The sequence below is a fragment of the Condylura cristata genome, unplaced genomic scaffold (genome assembly GCF_000260355.1).
Source record: "Condylura cristata isolate star-nosed mole 26May11 unplaced genomic scaffold, ConCri1.0 scaffold00012, whole genome shotgun sequence".
NCBI classification, from domain to species: Eukaryota; Metazoa; Chordata; class Mammalia; order Eulipotyphla; family Talpidae; genus Condylura; species Condylura cristata.
In genome coordinates, this window is record NW_004567113.1 from 7,956,302 (window position 1) to 7,976,670 (window position 20,369).

Below are 20,369 nucleotides of genomic sequence, written 5' to 3' on the forward strand. Positions count from 1 at the left end.
GTTCTTTGCAATAATCAGCCAAATAAAGATCTAGTCACTAAGTAGGTACATATTAAATGATTAGTATTTAAATTTATAGGCCATTTAAGTCACATATTAGCTGAACTCAACTCACAAATGACAAGTCTAACAAGACAATGAAATAAAATTACAGGCATTTTTTGAAAAACTACCAAATTGCTTACATTCCGTTATCTATCAGCTCACCGAGATAAGTAATAAAATCAGTTAGCTATATATTTTTAATTATTATTGAAATCTAAGGAAGTAACACCAAATCAAAACCTGACATTGTCCTCATAGTGGCAGTCGTGACATTTGTTGGGAACAAATGGAGAATTTTTTTTCTATCAGTGTAAATTTAGCAAGGTTAGAACATCAAGGAAAAAATAATCTACAGTCACAATGCTAGTACAAATACTATAATCTCTCCTTCCATTGGTAGTTGTTACCAATGTAAATTCCCTATGTCACTTCCTTTTATCTGCTGCCATTTTGTGTTTGAAGAAACACCCAAGTATCCAGGCATGAATGATCGTCACTCCTTCCTCCAAGGCAAAGGTAACCAAGGGGTGTCTTCTCCCTACAGGAACAGGAAGAATGTCAAAGACCTACTTTTACAACACAGCAACATGGGATTTTTTTTCATTCAGAGATTCCATTGTTTTTTCCACTGCCATCTGTAATAAAGCAGGGAAATGAGGTTTTAAAAAAATCAATGTTAAATGTAAACAAATCATCCGGGCTCCACTTGGCTCCATAGTGTTTTATGTTTACTTTACAGATGTAACCTTTCCAGGCATTGGCCAATTCGAGTGAGATAAATAAAATTATCTTTAAAATTGGAGTATGACGTCATCACAAACAGGGTGTGATGGAAACAAGTATATAGCCAGTGTCCATTTATCCAGTATGACAGGAAAATGGATAAATAAACAGTCTCATTAGGAAGGAATTATTGTACTTACAAATGATCATACTGTAGATTATCAATTTTCCAAGAAATAGAGTAAAAATAGAACATGTTTAAACTAAAGTTAACACAACTTAACGACTTGATTCACAACAATCACCTTGCCTTGTGACCATTGGTTTCTGAGGAGAAGTGCTATTAAGTACTGGCTTGAATCAATGCTGACTCTATAATTAGACCCGAAAACTGTTAATTTTAACAAATTCTTGTGGTATGGACATGTCATTATTTGTGGCCTTTCACTTGATAAGTATATATATTTGTATAATTATAAAACTAATTTAATTTAAACTTTAAAAAATTTTATTTCAGATAAAAAAATTGCTATGATAATTCTCATATAGAAATAGTAGAGAAAAATTTCATGTTTATTCCAAATCATTCCTAATTACTAGTCATATAGTGCAAGTCAGAATCATAGCTCAAATTTTCAAAAATTCTTTTTGAGGTTGCAAAAAATATTGATGTCATATACCCTTGTTCTGCACTTGCTTTTGTTTTTTCTAGCAAGCATAAACCTACTATCAAAAAGATTTAATTTGAGCATATTAAATCTGAATATAAAAGATCTTGGAAGTATTTTATCCTGCTTTTGGATATTGATTAGAAAGCAGCCTATGCTTTTCAAGTCCAAAGATCAATCTTATCTCCCTTTTGTCAAAATTAAACATTCAAAGTTTGTATTCAATGTGCAATAATGTTTTAATATGAACCTCTCCTCAGCCGAGATTTTATCACTCTACTAAGCAGCAAGAATAGTTTAGTGTTTACCTTATCTTTGAAGGGCCTATGGCATTCCACATTGTAGCTATATTATGTTGAGAGTTATCGGAGCGGAACCCACCTAATCTTATCATGAAGGAAAGGCCGAGGAGGTTCAGCTAGGAGATACCTGAAATATTTCTACCAGCTGGGCATCAGAGGTGAACCAAGGGAAACTTAATATGGGTTTGTAGTGGACACTGGACTTTCCCAGATCCTTTTTTTCTCCTTTTCCAGTATCACCACCTTTGGGTTGCTCCTACCAGTTAGGGTTGGAATCTATACCTACTTTTTTGGAGGTTCACCTGGTGTACTGAAGCTACCTTGCCTACACGTGTCAGGTAGGTAAGGTCACCCCCATGTGGATTAGCAGGACTGCTTGTAACTAATGGCTGATTTCTAGAAGATCACAACATTCCAGCTCCTTTTCCTTCAGGCCAATTCTAAAATATAATTTACTTTCCAGAATCCCCCATCTATTCAGGCTGAATGTGAAACTACACCTGAAATCACACGAGTTTGTTTCACTCTCCTCCACTTCCCTACCTCCTTCATGTTTCTGTAGTTCTGAGTTCTTAATTGAAGTTCAACTTAAAAGAGGGTTTGATTGGGCCCTCCCTGGTGGCACAACAGGTTAGGACACAGCATTGCAAGCTAGCCACAGCCACTTCAGTGCGAGTTTAATCCCAGGCCCAGAAGGTGACCCACATGGCACAGCAGATCTCTCCTGTCTCGCCCGCTGCTCCCCTCAGCAGTGTACTTCATCAGTCGGCCTGTTCTTCTCTCCACTCTGTCTCTGGTCTCACCGCCCCTGCTCTTCTGGCCTGTACTCCAGTTCTGTATGCATAAACAAATATTTAAATGAAAAAAGAGGGCTTGATTTATACCAAAGGCAAAGCTAAGTATGCAAGGATTATTAACACAATATTTCAGTTCAGTCAAAATAGGCATTCCAGATAGAGTAGGCAGAAAATGGGATTTAGTCAGGTGACAACCAGAATCAGTATCTGGTGCTGAAAGGCAACAACATAGAGCAGAGTTCTAATAGCCACAAACAAAGTAATATTCAGAGGCAGAACTGAATTCTCCTGCAGGAAAATGGGGTTTTGGCAAATTACAAGGAAAAATAAGTCAGAAGAAGAACTAATTTAGAGGATTAATTATAAAATTTGATAATCTTTTAATTCTTTGCTGCCCTTTATATTTTCCTCCTCCCACCTGTAACATATATTCCCTATGTCTCCAAATTGCCTTCCGCTGAATCTGAATATTCTGCTGAATATTCTAATTATTCTTTGAAACCAAAACCTTAATGTTTCCTCCTCTTTAAAGCTTTTTTGGTGCCCATAATATAGGTAAAAATCACTTTTTCTTTCTGCCATATATAAATTTATGATTGTCACTATCATTCAGTATTACTGTATATTGGGTGATTATTATGAATGTCTTAAAACTCATTTCTCAATACAAACAAGTATTTACTTTGTAAAGGCGAACTATGGAGAGTAAGTTACATTTCAAGCATTGTCTTATCTTGAGGCAAAGGAACTGGAATTGTGTACCGTTCTAGGAACTAGTCATTGATTATAAGTAATCCTGGGTAATCTAGCATGGGGGTGGGGAGATGGAGAACTAATATATCAGGAACTTACTGACAAGGTAAAAAGAAATGTTTTAATTTTATTTCTTATGTATTATGACATTGCATTGTCTGTCCTATTCATCTTAAATTGTCAGGAATCACTTCTAGAACAGCATACAATCTCAATTACATGACTAAACTCAGAAACAGTTTGAAACTGTTCAAATAGATCTGGTCAATGGGGTCAAGACTGATAGTTGAGGAAAACACATTTGAGGAGATGGGGAAAAACTGTAACTGTTACGATGCAGAGAAACAAAATATTTTGGAGAAGCCTTTATTTCTAGGTTCGTGTCTTTCATAACCCCACCTGACATTATATCTAGAAATTATATAGTATTGTTTGCTTTTAAACAAGAAAGATAAAATTCCTTTTATAAAAATGCCACAACTAATTATTAGTATCATATCAAGCAAGCAGTTCTTTTATCTCCTTCCACCTGCACATGGAATTTGGTGTTATTATGCTTGTGTTGTGACTGAAAAAAATGAAGTATAAACCTACTTGCTAATGTGAGGGTGCCACGGGAAAAGGAGACCGTCACATAATAACAAGGACGTGACTTCATGTTTACTCTGCACATAAAGATGGGTTTCTAAAGTAGAGAGAACATTTCCTATACCTCTATGATCCTACACCTGGATATTAGCCACTAATCCCCATTTTATTCTTCTAGGTGATTAAGAATTTGGAAAATATTTCTTTGATTATGAGAAAGGCAAGAGCTTCTTCTTTGGCTACAGAACCCCAGCTCAAACTAATCTGCTTAACAGAGTGGAATGTTCTGAGGAAGATTGATCTGAGAATCTTGAGGAGACATGTTCTTAGTACCTATATTACCCAATTTTATTAAAGAACTTATTAAGAAAGTAAAATACAATGTAAATAATGATTTTAAATTTTCTGTGCATTTTATTCAGAATGTCTTTTTACCAAGACATTCTAGGAGTACTGATACATATAATTATAGCTAGTTGTCAATTTACTAAAAAAAAAAACACAATTCCACTTAATCTGCACCCAAATTTAATAATTGTGAAACAAAATGAGTTTAATCGCTCGCATTTTTAAGAGATTTATTATATTTCAGGAGATTGGATAAAACTTCAACACCAACATTTAAAGTATAATAGTCCACTAAAACAATAGATCCTCAATTGGAGAAACTTAGTTTTCTTTATCCAAGGTCATTATTCCCATTCCTAGACTACAGCTCTCAGTTAGGATATTAACACAGAACATAGAGACTTAGATTCTCACTGAAACCATGATGGTTTATCTTGTACTTGAATAATATGCAATAACTCATCAAATCTCTGTTTAAACATTTTATCTATCTTCCCTCTAGCCAAAAGAGGGTCCTGCTATATTTTATCCTGAATAGATCCACATTCTTTTTCATATTTGGAAAGTGACAGTGCATTGGAATCTTCCAGTGGTGTTAGTTCAGTCCATCCACAGTACTCAAAATGTCAAATTTATTGAGACTTCTCAGTGATTCTGTTACTTAGTCTTTCTCTTCTCGCCATAAAAACAAAATTTTGTATTTATTTTATTTTTTAATTAACAGATTAAGAGATTTTAACAAATTTCCCACCTATAGGCTACTTCTGATACAGTCCCTAAAACTTTCTCCCAAAACTGTAAGTCCCAGCATCTTATATCACCTGGAAAACATCTTCATGATTTCCCTCATTGTTTTGGTATTAAAATTAATGTGTTGCCACCTTCTTTGGAAGTATAAGCTATTGTTTTCCTTGAGTGTTCCTGACATAGTAGACCTCCCTCTGGCTAGTCTTTAACATAGCAAGCATTTCTACCTTTACTTGACTTTATTTACTCCAACATTTAAAATACCCTTCCTCCCAACCAAATTCCTATTCCTCCCTAATTTTTTTTCAGATTTTATATTCTCCATTAAATATTTTCCTTTGAGCTTCTAATCAGAATTCATCACACATTTTATGAGCATTTTAAATTGTAATCATCTCAAATGACAGCATTATGTCACTCAGCTTTATCTTGATTGTTCAAAGCTTAAAATAATTATTCTAGTTATAAAACATGCTCAACTAGTGTTTCTTTGAATTTAAGAGTTTTGTGAATCATCTATCATGAAAAATTATAATATCAACTCACAGTCTCCAATGTAATACTGCTTAAATCTAAAACTTTAAACTACTACCAGAATGATTATTTGAGTTAAATGAGTATGTCTTTCCAATTGTTACAATATTCCAATGACCCTCTGCTTTTCATATTCAAGTCATTCAATGAGTATTCTTAGCAGAATTAACATATAGCAGGCAGTAGTAATAAAACCAAAAGGACAAAGAACAACAGGATGGTGACAAAGTAAAAATTTACCCCTTCCATGAATTCAAAGCAAAATCGAAGCAGCACAAGACCAATAATTCCTAAAGGAAACCTAGACAATGATAGCACATGCTAGGAGTCACATTCAAGAGAAAGAATCCCCTATAAGCAGTGGTACTATTCAACCAGGCAACTTGGTGAGCCCAGTAGCCTAGCAGACACACAAGCAGCAGAGAAGTGGCAAGATGACTTAGGCAGTAGTTCCCAGAAGACCTACATGATAGGCCCCATGGTGATAAACTCACTATTCTATCACCCTCAGTTGAACCATTCTATGATAACTGTATGCAATGGACAATTTATCTTACATAATGCTTCAACAAATATTTTTGAGTAGCAGCAATTGACTAGAATCTATGAGAATACTTTGATTAGATCATATCATTATTTGAAAATAATTTAACATTTAAGACTGCTTTTCATCAATTATTCTGAATTAATTATACTTTTTTATTTAAGGATCAATAAACTGTATCTCACTTGACCTATAATGAACCACTGCATGGAAGATTTAAGTGCCAATTTATCCATGCAACAATAAATACTCCCAATATGAAATGTCACCCCTCTCCATGTTCCATGCTTTAACATGATTTAGAGCTGCAAAATAAAATGCAATATGCCCAGTTAAATTTTATTTTCAGGAAAAAATATAATAATATTTTGCTGTAACTATGTCCTAACTATTGCAGAGTGTAAACTCCTATAACATTACTTGTTATTTATCTGAAATGCAAACTTAGACAGTATTGTTAAATCAGGTTTTTGCAAGGAAGGGGGTGCTTTGTGTGAACCTATTCCCCTAAGTCATATATAGTGTTGTAAACTAATGTTACCTCAGAAAAACAAGAATTAGGGCGCTCCCTGGTGGCGCAACGGATTACGACACAGTACTGTAAGCTGGCGGCAGCCGCCTAAGTGCGAGTTGGGTCCTCCATCCAGGAGGTGACCCACATGGCGTGGCAGACCTCTCCTGCCTTGCCCACTGCTCCTCTCAGCAGTATACTTCATCGATCTGTCTTTTCTGCTCCCCACTCTGTGCTTGGTGAAGCCTATCACCACTCCTGCACCTCTAGTTTGTACCCCAGTTCTGCATAATAAATAAATCTTTTTTAAAACATAATAATTAAAGAGTAAATAGTAAGTAGTAAATAAATTTTTTTTCTACATCCATTAAACTAAAAACTGGATATTACTCTTGTTCTCATGGAGATTAAAATCTAGTTTAATTTCCATCTAAGACACATAAAATAGAATTTTTTCCAACCACTTAATTTTTACAAAGTGCATTAACGAGAACAATGAATCTAGACCTTTTAATATGCCCTTTAATCTCCACTGTCCACTACTATAGGTATGTTGAGCCAAACAGAATTGTTCCTGTGTGCTGTCCACAATCAAATGAATGCTGGGGAAACTGCCCATAGACCAAGTCCTCTTTGTTTATCTTTTAGAAGAAAAATAAATGAAAGACAAGATCAAAACAGAATAATAAAGCTGAAAGGGGAAAATGTAAGCCAAATTATAAAAAGTAGAAATAATTGGAGTATACATAGAAGCAAGTTTTTCTACTTATCTCACAAACATTAAAATCCTTATTCAATAGTTTATTTCCTGTTTCTCTGTCACAATGAAGAACTAGATTAAACTTAATGTTATGAAAATGTTAAAACAGACATGATAAGTATGGTTATATATAGCAGAACTATGTCTCAGACTTTTTCAAAGGCTTAGATAAATATTTGGAGAGTTACAAAAAAAAGGTGTTGGGCACTGTTTATTCTCTTTGAGAACTAATTGAGTTCCCAATGTGACATGAAAGGAACTATAGGCAACACATAAGCAAATGTGTGTGACTATGTTAAAATAAAATTTTACTTTCTAAAAGCCCCATCCTGTGGGCTATAATTTGCCAATCTGCCTTGGAAGAAATTCATTGCACAACACACACCCTCACACAAACATTTTCCACAAAGAGGCATTGCATATTTGGGTTATCTAATATGGATTTTCATGTGAATAAGTTTATATATATTTGAAAGTTCAGTCTGTGTTAAATTGTCTATAAAAATATGTATATTTAACTATTTCATGGCCCTCATTCTTAACTTTCTCTGAGACAACATGTGATTCATAGGTGTGTATTGTGAAATTATGTGTTCTAGCCTTTCTCTTTCTATGATCCTCAAATTTTGCTAATCAATGATTCCATTTATATAGTTTTAGTATTAATATGGCCTTCATGCAAAGTACAAGTCTGATATATTTGTGAATTTGTATGTGATGTAAGCTAATCATTTCCCCCCTCTATTAGTAACTCTATAAATTCAATTATTAATTCTCTTTTGTAGAAACAAGTCCACCTACTCAATGAGTCATTTTTTTTTCCCCTTCAGGGGCAGTTGTGCCCAAGAAGTAGGCCAATAGAAATCTTTTTTCCTATAGTAATATAATATTAAGTAGCTAACTTTCAAGGAGAAAATGCAGACAGTTTCCGTGAGTTATTTTAAAAGAACATGTTTGTATGCCTTTTATACAGATAGATTTTAGAAGGAGTTATGCATTTAATTGATTGAAGGAAGCCATATTTAGCTCATGGTTGGTTTAGACTCTGACAGTTTTCCCTTTTGAAAGTACTATCACAACTCAGCAGACAATCCCTCTACTTTCTCTTCATTAGCCCAAATATGCAGTTTCCATGAGTTAGTTAACATTGATCTTCTCACCAGATTACATGGTAGTACTAGAAGCTAAGCAAAGAAACCTTAGTGGCAATAACGATGGCTGGGTATTTACAGAATGAAAGCCCAAAGTGAGCCCTGCTGCATAGAGAGGGAGTTGTGTTTTCCCATTTACAGAAATAGGCATAGAGCCAAATTAATTTCTTCTAAAATTGAGGTTTATGTTACATGGTCATTAAGTCTGAGCTCACCGAAATGAAGTTGACAGCTAAATTATAGGCAAAAGTCACTGTTAAGTACATCTCATGGTCTTTACTCACTGATCTTTGTATGGAGTTATTTCTGTGCTTGATGTGTTAATCTGATCCTGCAGCTCTAGCCAGGTGGAACTCCAGCTGAAGCCTGAGAAATCAATGGAGGAATTGTACACAGACAGGATTCAGGAAGGTAGGAAAACAGTGTAGTGCTTAGGGACTGTGGAAAGATAGCAGCTTGAATTGTACCTTTGATAACATATCAATTAAACCTAACTAGTGTGGCAGCCAACAACATTCTTGTTCTAAATGTGTAGATTGCTCTTTATCTCCTTCACAAAGGGGAGTACAGACAGCTCTTTCTTAGCTATAGCAAATAACTGGTTGATAAAGATAAAATATTTTTATATTCATATATTTACATATAAACAAAGAAATTGCATTGCCTAGCAATCTTGAAATTAAACAATCTCACTAAGTTCACTAGTATTTTAGTTTTTAAATATCTAATTTGCATTCTTTGCACAAAAACCTGATTTAATAATACCTTCTAAGTTTGCATTTCTGATAAATAACAAGTAATGTTATAGGAGTTTACACTCTGCAATAGTTAGGACATAGTTACAGGAAAAAAATATTTTTTTTTCTGAAAATAAAATTTAACTGGGCATATTGCATTTTATCTGGCAGCTCTAAATCATGTTAAACCATGGAACATGGAGAGGGGTGACATTTCATATTGGCAGTATTTATTATTGCATGAATAAATTGGCAATTAAATCTTCCATGCAGTGGTTCATTATAGGTCAAGTGAGATACAATTTATTGATCCTTATATAAACAAGCATAATTAATTCAGAATAATTGATAAAACGCAGTCTTAAATGTTAGATTATTTTCAAATAATGATTTGATCTAGTGAAAGTATTCTTATAGATTCTAGTCAATTGCTGCTACTCAAAAATATTTGTTGAAGCATTATGTAAGATAAATTGTCCATTGCATACAGTTATCATAGAATGGCTCTACTGAAGGTGATAGAATAGTGAGTTTACTATCATGAAAAAAAAAAGGGGGGGCAATTATCATTTAAAACCCCTTGAGGGTTGGACACAACATAGAAGTAATAAAAGATGACTAGATAAAGGTTAAGGAAAAATTTTTCTTTGTGAAAATAACACTAGATAATACCAAAATTAACTAGCAAGCTGGATGCTGAATATTGTTCACATATTCAGATTGTGTAATTTTGCCAAGCTCTTTATTTTTTTAAATATTTATTTATGCATACATAGCTGGGGTACAAGCCAGATATGCAGGGGCGGTAAAAAGATTCACAGAGACAGACTGGGGAGAACAGGCAGATCGATTAGGTACACTGCTGAGGGGAGCAGTGGGCGAGACAATAGGGGTCTGCTGCACCCTGTGGATCACCTCTAGGGTGGGAGGTGGGGGCAGGGGATGGAACTCGCACTGAAGTGGCTGTGGCCAGCTTACCGTGCTGCTCCCTAACCTGTTGTGCCATCCCCACAAGCGCTTTGTATATATCACTCTTTTTGCCTTTGTCAGTCCTCACAGTACCTCTGAGAAAGATACTCTTACAGTTTCCATCTTAAAAATAAGAAATGGGGGCTCAAAACCAATAAAAGTCACATGGAGTTAGGTCAGAGTCCTTGATCCTTATTTCACTAAACCCATAAAATTTCATGGTCCTAGCAATTAAGCCATATTGTTAAGGGGGAGGATGTTCTAAGGGAATTCTGCAGAGTTCCGTGGACTCCACCCCCTACTCCAGTGATTAGAAACTACAACTCCCAGCAGTCCCAGGGAGAGAACTGCAAGGACCCATGGGTGGAGCTAAGCAGGCATTCTGGGACTTTGGGAGTAAATAGGGCACCATTTGCTACAGCACTCTCTTGCTCAGAAAACCGTTCTCTGAACCACATGACTTGCGGCTTTCAAGTTAGTTTGTTACCAGAGCTCCAAGTCAGCCCAGCCGGTAAGATATTCCGATTACTTTGTATCCCTCTCTCTTTCCTTGTGTTGTTTCCTTTTCCTTTCCCCTTTTGTAAATAAGCCTATTATTGACCCTTTTGTGTGTGTGTGCAGTACAACTGACTTTTAAGTGCGTGGGTGAGGCCCCAAAGACAGGCGGCCCAGTTCACACTGGAGTGCCCTGTATAACAATATCAAAATAGGAAGTAAGTTATAATAAAATAATAAGTAATCCAAGATTCAAGAATCTCAAAAATCAGAAGACATATATCAGCATAGAATAAAATAAAGAAGACAAATTAAGAATCTGTTGGTCTTTTTTTATAAGGTAGCTAGAATCTTGGAATCCATGAGATAAGATGCTCTATGCAGCTTATCAAAATTCCCAAAATAAATAAGCTATAATCTCTTCAAGGAGAATCACTGGTTTGACAATTGTACCCTACTAATAGATATGAGTGACTCATTAGGCTACCATATGTTGAAAATATTAATTGAGACATAGGGTTGTATGCAATAGGAATGGCACTGTTGTCATTAATTACCACTATGGAAATTGGCTTCCAATTTGGGTGACTCCCAAGTACTCATCAGGCATAAATAGAACACATGTTAGGAAAACATCCTTTTGTAAAAATAGATTGCTTTATTAAGGGTTGCTAATGGCGTAGTCAGCTATACAGTATAAGGTTTAAAAAATTGAATTTTCAAAAGCATCTAGACAGCAAAGAAATAAATATCTCTCTATGTATGTTTAGAAATTATTATTTAGGGACCTCCTTGGTGGCACAGTGGATTAAAGCACAGCACTAAGAAGCTAAAGCCACTTCTGTGTGAGTTCAATCAGCTGCCCCAGAGGTGATCCACATGGCACGGCAGACCTCTCCAGACCGTCTTGCTGCTCCCCACAGCAGTGTACTTTGTCAATTGACCTGTTCTGCTCCCCACTCTGTCTCTCGTGAATCCTCTTACCACCCCTGCACCTCTGGCCTTTACCACAATTCTGTATGCATAAATAAATAAATCTTAAAAAAAGAAATTATTATTTAATTGCTTAGAAATTAAAATATTAGGGCCTTGTATAATTTCTAGCTTCCAATAATTAAGAAGCAACAAAACTTCCCTTTTAGTCAGTTCCTTTAAAGCCAACTGAAAGAATGGCACAGAGATCAGAGTGATGAATACTACAGTATACGCTTTACACTAATAAATTCCATCTTGGAGAACATGATTTATCTTAGACTTTAGAGCCACAACAGTCTTCCTCTACTTCCTCCCTAATTTAGGTAAATGTACCCAGGCAGTAACAGGAAGCTCTAGATAGTCACAGGACTGACCTTGAAACTTCTGTTGAGAAATTTTGTACATGCCATAGGCCAACCAGATACAAGAGTGAAAGAGAGAAGAGTTAGTGGTACATTCTAAGTTGTTTTATCAGGTTCACTCATTAGACAAGTTACTCCTTTTCCTTGGAGAACAATGACTGAGGGGCTAAGAAGAAGCCAGATTGTTTCCGGAGCTTAAAAAGGATATTCTCCCAAAACACAGATTTTTCTCTCTCCCATTCAAGTTAAAGCTTCAGATGTTAAAGTCACTCAGCACCTTCCAAATAGGAAGAAAATCAGTATTTCCCACTTCTTTGAATTTTACAATAACCAAAATATTAATACCAAATAATATTTTTGTCATGTGCCAAAGGTTGTTCTAAATCTTTACCAAAAATGTTACTCTATTAGTCCAATTATTCATTGAGCAGATTCTATTATCAACTACAAGTTCAGCTAAAGAAACTGAGGCATAGTACAGTAAAGAGTATTAAGTGCAGCCCCCCATTCTTTTGCTGTGCTTCATCTAACCTAAGTTTCCTTGTCTTCCACCTATGCTAGACCAGAGAGACCAAAAAAAAAAGGTACAATTTTCCATATTTCTTCTTTAGGTACTGTGGCCTCATTTGATGCTTTACCTCAAATTTTTATTGCATGTTATAGCAAGGAAGGCTTCTCTAGGCAAGAAGCTTCTTTTCCCATCTTACAGACACGTTTCCATAGATAATGAAACTGGTAAAAATTAATAGACAGGCTATATATTTGCATCGTTCTTGTGCATCTGCTTTAGCCAATCAAACTTTCCAGAAATCTTCTTCACCACAGACATTTGCTGTAGATCATTGCAAACCTCTCCAGTAATGGTGACTTCCCTCACAACCCAGAAAGAATATGGGAGTAAAGTCAGGTCAACCAGTGTGTGACCCGAGTCTCAGTTGGTCTTGGATTGGGGTCCATTTTATTGCTAGATACCCCACCTATCCTTCCACTGGTGGGTCAGTCTCTAATGTCTATTAATTTGCTGCCTTCACTTTATTTCTCTGTCCACAGATTTGTTCAAATCTATTTTATTTGGACTGCTGCTACCTGCTATCTACATTAAGGAATTCCTGATACCAGATTTCATCTTTGTTTCTCCCTTCTCAGTTTGTCACATGCCTGTCTACAAAATGCTCTGGTAATAGTCTTTCCCTCTAGACCAGTGCTTTTCAAACTGCAAAAGTCAAACTACTAGCAGGGGTCACAATATTTAAAAATGTAGAATATAATTAAATAGAACAATACAATTCTCATGTAAGCAGGTTTGTGAATTTTTTTCTAGTTTTGTGTGTGCCCATGTATATTGCATCACGATAAAAAATGCATTATTATTCGTGTCAAATAGAAAAACAGAAAAATACTGCTTTGCCTCCATGAATGAATTTGACTTTCTTGATTCCAATTTCCCCTATTTTTTCTTTTTATTTACAATCAGTTGTCTTTCTCTGACACATCACCATTAATATTTTTAAGTTCTTTTTTCTACCAAGTAAAAATAAATAAAGGAAACAAGTGTCTTGAAGAAAGGGGATGGTATTTGAGGGATACTCTGTAAGCAATGCTTATTCATTCATTCATTCATTCAGTAAAATATTTATTGAGCATATACTCTATGATAAAATACTAAGTGCATTAATAAATAAAACAAACCTGGCCTTTGATCTCATGCACTTATAATCTAGTGGAAGTTACAGACAAATGCAAGAAACAAACAAATAATTTTAACTTACAAAAAGTACAATGGCGGGCCCTCCCTGGTGGCGCAGCGGGTTAAAGCACTGCACTAAGAAACTTAAGCCACTTCCGCATGAGTTCGATCCCCGCCTGCCCTGGAGGAGATCCACATGGCGCGGCAGACCTCTCCTGACCCACCCGCTGCTCCCCTCAGCAGTGTACTTTGTCAATCTGCCTGTTCTGCTCACCACTCTGTCCCTGGTGAATCCCCTCACCCTTGCATCTCTGGCCTGTACCCCAGTTCTGTATGAATAAATAAATAAATCTTTAAAAAAAAAAAGCACAATGGCAAAGTCATGATATGGTAATAGGACATAATGAAGAATGGCATCTTCTTACCTTATACTGAAAGTGTTTCTCAGTGTAGGAATGCCTGTAGAAGAAGGCATTCTTAGAATGCCTTTTAGAAGTCTATTGAAGACAGAGTATCAAGAAAAATTGAACTAGTGGAATAGGAGGAAAAGAGGAGGCAATATAAGACTGGGCCAATGAGTACAACAGGATAACATATAATTTATGTGCATGTAAAAATCCCTCCTTTGATATTTTGCACAATGGCCAACCCCAAGAATCACTTTATTTTGTTAAACTGGGTGGCTGATGGAAATGAAAAGATGCAGATATACAAAAGAAGAGATTGTTTTCCACAAGCTCAAAGTTGGAAAGAATTTCTGGATGTGCCAGAAGAGAACTAGGACAAGAAGCAGCAAAATTAAAAAAGAAAAGGCAAGCCAGGGGAGCAGTTGAAGAAGAACAGTGGTGGGGTACATGGAAAACTGGGAAAGACATGATGTCAGTCATGGCTAGAAGGACTTGTGGGGAAAGAAATGTATACAAAGAGAAACTTGAGTAAATCTTCTTGGTTAAACATCAAGTATGTGCATGTCTGTATGTTTGTGACACCTTATATAATTCTTAAATATACATTATTCATCAGTGTCTTTGGAGAGCACTTTTTTTTTAAATGTCCCTCTCACTTGCCCTCACTTGTGCTTGACTGAGGTTAAATCTAGCCATATTGAGGCCAAGAATCACAGCTGTGTTGTGGGGGACTACAAGGAGACTCAATGCAGTATTTTTTCTTCATTAGAAGGGAAAGGATGTCAGTAGGTATTGTAAACTGGAGTTAAGGTCAAAGCTATGGAGATGTAAAGAATGTGAGTCAAAGAAAGTGAATCTTAGTGGTCCTTAACTTCATGTAAAAAAATTTAGGCCCTCTGTTAGCCACATTAAGTATAAGTAAGAATTCTGAAAACATCTACTTTCCTCTTAGCAATTCAAGGAATTGTCAGGGGCTGACTTTTCCAAAGATTTGCAAAGTAACTGTGACTATTCATTTGAAATCAGTAATTTCACATTACTCTAACTATAATCACTCATCCATACTAGCAACTCAAGGAAAACAACTGAGAAGGACGAGGGTCAAGAGTGGCCATAAGAAAACACACCCAACAGGGCAGGGCACAGATGAGGGGGTCTCACATGCCTAGTGGCACCTAGTACTGTTCAAAGGAAGCTCTGTGGCAGGAAGAAGGGCTCTTCTCCCTGAGATGTTATCCATCCAGTTCAGATTTCACATCCCTAATGAAAAGAAAGAATCCTGGGGAAAGCAGTCACCACTTCTGGAGACTTCTATATTTATTCTGTATTAATAAATAGGCTATCTGAGATACAACACCTATGGACAGTTTTGGGTATCCTTACATTTCTGCATTCAGGTTTTCCCTAAATAAGTGAATTATTAGATGGCATTCTGAAATAGATCCCTCCACCACCATTCCACAGTATGTTTTGAATCTCCTTTCTACTTTCTGCTTTTTTACATTTTAATGATTAATAAGTTTTTATGAATTTATCCAAAATAACTTTAATGAAATCTTGACAATCATCTTGAAAGTCATCATTATTGTTTAGTGTTTTCATGATCTATTGCTATATTAAAAGAAAAAGAAAACTACCCCAAAATTCAGTAACTTAAAAGGAAAGTTACTTTTGCTCCCAAATCTGCAGTTTCCCTGTCTCAATTGACTTAGCTGCAAGGTTGGAGTCTGAAATCATTTAAATATTTATTCACAGGCCTTCTTTGGTGGTGCAAAGGGTAAAGCACAGGGCTAGGACGCTACCAGCAGCCACTGCAGCATGAGTTTGATCTCTCCAGCCCGGGAGGTGACCCACATGGCGCAGCAGACCTCTCTGTCCTGCCTGCTGCTCCTTTCAGCAGTGTATTTCAGTCAGTTTACCTGTTCTGCTCCCCACTCTGTCTCTGGTGAATCCTCTCACCCCCCCATACCTCTGGCCTGTACCCCAATTTTTGTATAAATAAATAAATCTTAAAAAAAAAGACTTATCATGCCTAGTGAGATAAGCCAGAAAGAAAAAGAAAAATACCAGATGGTTTCGCTCATAGCAGGAGTATAATGGACCAGGCGAGAAAATAATAAGAATAATGAACAGTCATAACCAGAGACATTTTGTGGGGGTGGAGTGGGGAATGGAATCAAAAACAGGGGGGTAGGGAGGGAAGTGCACGGGATTATGGTGATGGCACACCGGTGACTTGGTGATGGGAAACCCACGGGGATTACAATTGAGATGAAAAAAAAAAGTACAAAATGATGTAAAAATAAACTATTATATTATAAAAAAATAATAAAAGATTTATTCACTCCCCTGTTTATTGGTGGGTGCTAACAGTTGAGTGTGTCCTTGATGAGGATTGTCAAACAGAACACTATGCATGACTCCATGTGGCCTGGACTTCCTCAGGACATTTGTTGGTGTACTTCAGAAGCATCATTTCTATACATTTTACGCATTCACAAAAGTTCATCCAAGTTCAAAGGAAAAGAGTAGAAAAATAAAGTGTTTAGTCACTTAGATCCTATTCCTTTCAACCAGTCTCAAAATCTGGGAAGTTTCAAAGAGAAGGGAAAAAAATTCTTGGTGGGGAAAAGGCAACCTTCTAAAACACCTCTTCCTTGGAATATTGCTTTGGCCATTTTTGGAAAATACAGCTTGCCACACTTAACAAACTTCATTTCAAAAATAGTAAAATATGTACATTTAAATCCAATTTCATTTAGAGAGAAAAGAAACTAGAAAAGCATTCTCAAATGGAGGCAGAGAAATGGATGTTATTTTTCTTCTGAGAACAAGCTACAGATTTCCTGAGATTTTGCATCAATGAGAATTTTATTCGAACAGTAAAAGGTATAGTTTGACCCTAGAACTTTATGAGTGCATCTCAGAGCAGAAACTGAGGATGGAAGTAAAATGTTCTTTTGCTTGAAGCTCGTTTTAGAAATAAGTAATGGATGAATCACTAAATAGCTTATGGTTATGTTTTTATTGATTTATGACTCACCATGCACTCCTATCTTTCAGGCAAAAATAATGTCTTTCCATGTAGGTGATTTGCTGTATTAGACCTCATGGAGGAAAAGAGTTCTGTGCTTTATGTTTCACTTTGACAAGGTAATGGCTCTTGTCCTGCTATTGAGAAGTGACTAAGATACTCACTTAGGAAGATATATTAACTTTTAAGCTATATAAATTCCATTTATAAAACTACCTCTACTCAGACATTATTATCGGAAAGGGTTAATGCTTTCCTCAGCATAATGAATTTATTGCTCAAACTGAGGGGCCCGCTAAAAGGGACACAGGCCTGCATTCTTAGAACTTGTGCTCAGGTCAGAAAAATAGGCCAGATGATCTTTAAACTACATAAGCATCTTTGTTCATTGTCAAAAGCTGAGGATAATTCCCTGTCACTCATGATTTTGTACTTTTATTCACACCATTTCCTTCCCACTGAGAGGATCCTTCCTCCAGTTCAACCATCATCAACTTTAGGCATCCACCAAAAGTCTCTTTAAAACGCTCCAAAATAAGGTCATGAGATTGAATCATACATTTCGTAAATCAATATTATATTCTATATACTGTCACTTCCTTTTGATATTTGAGCAGTGAACATTGTATGTTGAGTTATTCTTCATATTCCTCTTCCACTGGTGGGATTGATCATTTTGTTTTCCTGGTACCCAAAACAAGGCCTGCCAGGTAGAAGTAGATTTTTGAACACTTCATGTTAGAATGCCAAGGGCACTCTTTAAATATATCAGCCCCTGGAACTCACCCAGACCAATTTAATCAGGATCTCTGGGGGAAAAAAAAAAATCAGAGGATCAGGGCAGTAGAATTTCTTTAAAAGGTTTTACTAGGTAATCCAGTGGGCAATCATGGTAGAGAATTACCAATAAAAAGAATATCCAACAGCTTTATCCTATGGAATATAGACTTCCTTGCAGTCAGCACTTCAATAGTCTGCATTCTATAAACATGTAAGTATCAGATGCACTTCACTCTTCCTCAACTAAGGAAAAGTAGGAATGTCACATGCAAATGTATTTCAAGCTATTCTATACAAGGAATTTCTACAAAAATCATTTATATCCTAGCATATGAAAGTTTAAGTAGTAATTTCACACAGAAGAAAAAGAAAAAATTAAGTATTATTATGGTCTTTAAAGATAGTAGGTATTATATGTGGCTAACTGTAAAACAGAATAATCCAAGCCATAGTTTTTGAAGTGTTCAGGAGAATCATTAAGCCATATCCCATGTTTTCTATATCTTTATATATATTTTTACATATTGTTTAACCATGTGCCACAATTTAACATATTGCTAATCACTAAGATATTAAGATATACAGGTGGTTAACATTACTTTTTCGTACTTCTGCCATACATAAGCATGTACAAATGTATGCATGCTTGCAAACGTACTGTTCATATTTCATATGTATAGATATAGATGATAGAGAGAGAGAGAGAAAATAGAGAGAGAGAGATTCCCTGGTAACTGACCATTGATTAGGAATGAATAGTTCTACATTTGTCTTTTTTAGAAATTAGACCTGTCCAAGTCTATTCACATTAAGCTGTGTGAACATATGTCAGCAAGATTTAGTTTCACTAGCTTAGGGCACATTTTTCTTGAAAAAAAAAAAAAACTCAGTTGTGTACTAACAATTTAAATCATAAATATCACATTGCAATACTGTAATTTTACAGATAATGTAATACTTTTACCTTTTAGATGCTCCTTTTAAACTTTCACATTTTTATAGGGAAGTAAAACATTTTAAATATTACTGGTGACACAATTTTGATACAAACATACCAAATACTACTCTTTAAACATCAAGAGCCATTGAGAAATACCTATTTTTTTTTAAAGATTTATTTATTTATGCATACAGAACTGGGGTACAGGTCAGAGGTGCAGGGGCAGTGAGAGGATTTACCAGAGACTGAGTGGGGAGCAGAACAGGACAACTGATGAAGTACACTGTTGAGGGGAGCAGCGGGCTGGTCAGGAGAGGTCTGCTGCACCATGTGGGTCACCTCCGGGGCAGGGCTAGAACTCATGCTGAAGTGGCTTTAGCTTCTTAGTGTTGTGCTTTAACCCACTGTGCCACCAGGGAGGGCCCGAGAAATACCTGCTATTTTAAAAAGTGACTTTTTAGCAATAATCATTTACCCTATATAGCTACTTATGTTTATGAGTCCAGTATAAATATCTAAAATTTTATTACATAAATAGTGCACTGATGATTATGACGTACAGTAATCTAATCTGATTTTACTGGTGTGTCTTAAGAAATGAGCTATTTTAATTTCAGTAATTGAGCTTATAAGTAAATACACTCAAATTATATATTAAAAGGTATTCTAGGCCCTCCCTGGTGGCGCAGCGGGTTAAAGCACAGCACTGAGAATCTAAGACGGCTTCTGCATGAGTTCGACTCCTGCCTGCCCCGGAGGTGACCACATGGCGCGGCAGAACTCTCCTGACCCGCCCGCTGCTCCCCTCAGCAGTGTACTTCGTCGATCTGCCTGTTCTGTTCCCCACTCTGTCTCTGGTGAAGCCTCTCACCCTCCACATCTCTGGCCTGTACCCCAGTTCTGTGTGCATAAATAAATAAATCTTAAAAAAAAAAAAAGGTATTCTATATTCTATACTAATATATATTAAATGTATTCAAAGTCATATGTACTGTTGAATATTAACATCACTATTCAAATACAGATTTTATGTCATATGTAAGTAATTCAACTTCCTACAAGGGTAGAAGGTAAAGAAGCTTTTAAAAATATTGAAAATTTAATCACTTAAATGATTAGACTTAGGAGTCTCAAATTTCTTCTCTCCTTTCCTTCTCTTTACTAAAGTTTTGTTGCAATTCAACATAACCTTTTTCCTAGACTATTTCAATAATCACCAACTGTTCACCTTGTCTCCATGAATTTCTGATCTCCACAGCAACCTGAACAATTTTCTAAAGCTTTGTAATCATGCCACTGCTGATTAAAAATATAGTTGTTTATCAACCCCATCAAAAAATGGGTAGAAGAGCTAAAAAGACACCTCTCCAAAGAGGAAATGCAGATGGCCAACAAGCACATGAAAAAATGTTCAACATCAATGAAATAGAAAAAATGTTGATGAGATTCATATGGAACAACAAAAAACCTCGAATAGCCAAAACCCTCATGTCTAAGAAAAATCAAAATGGA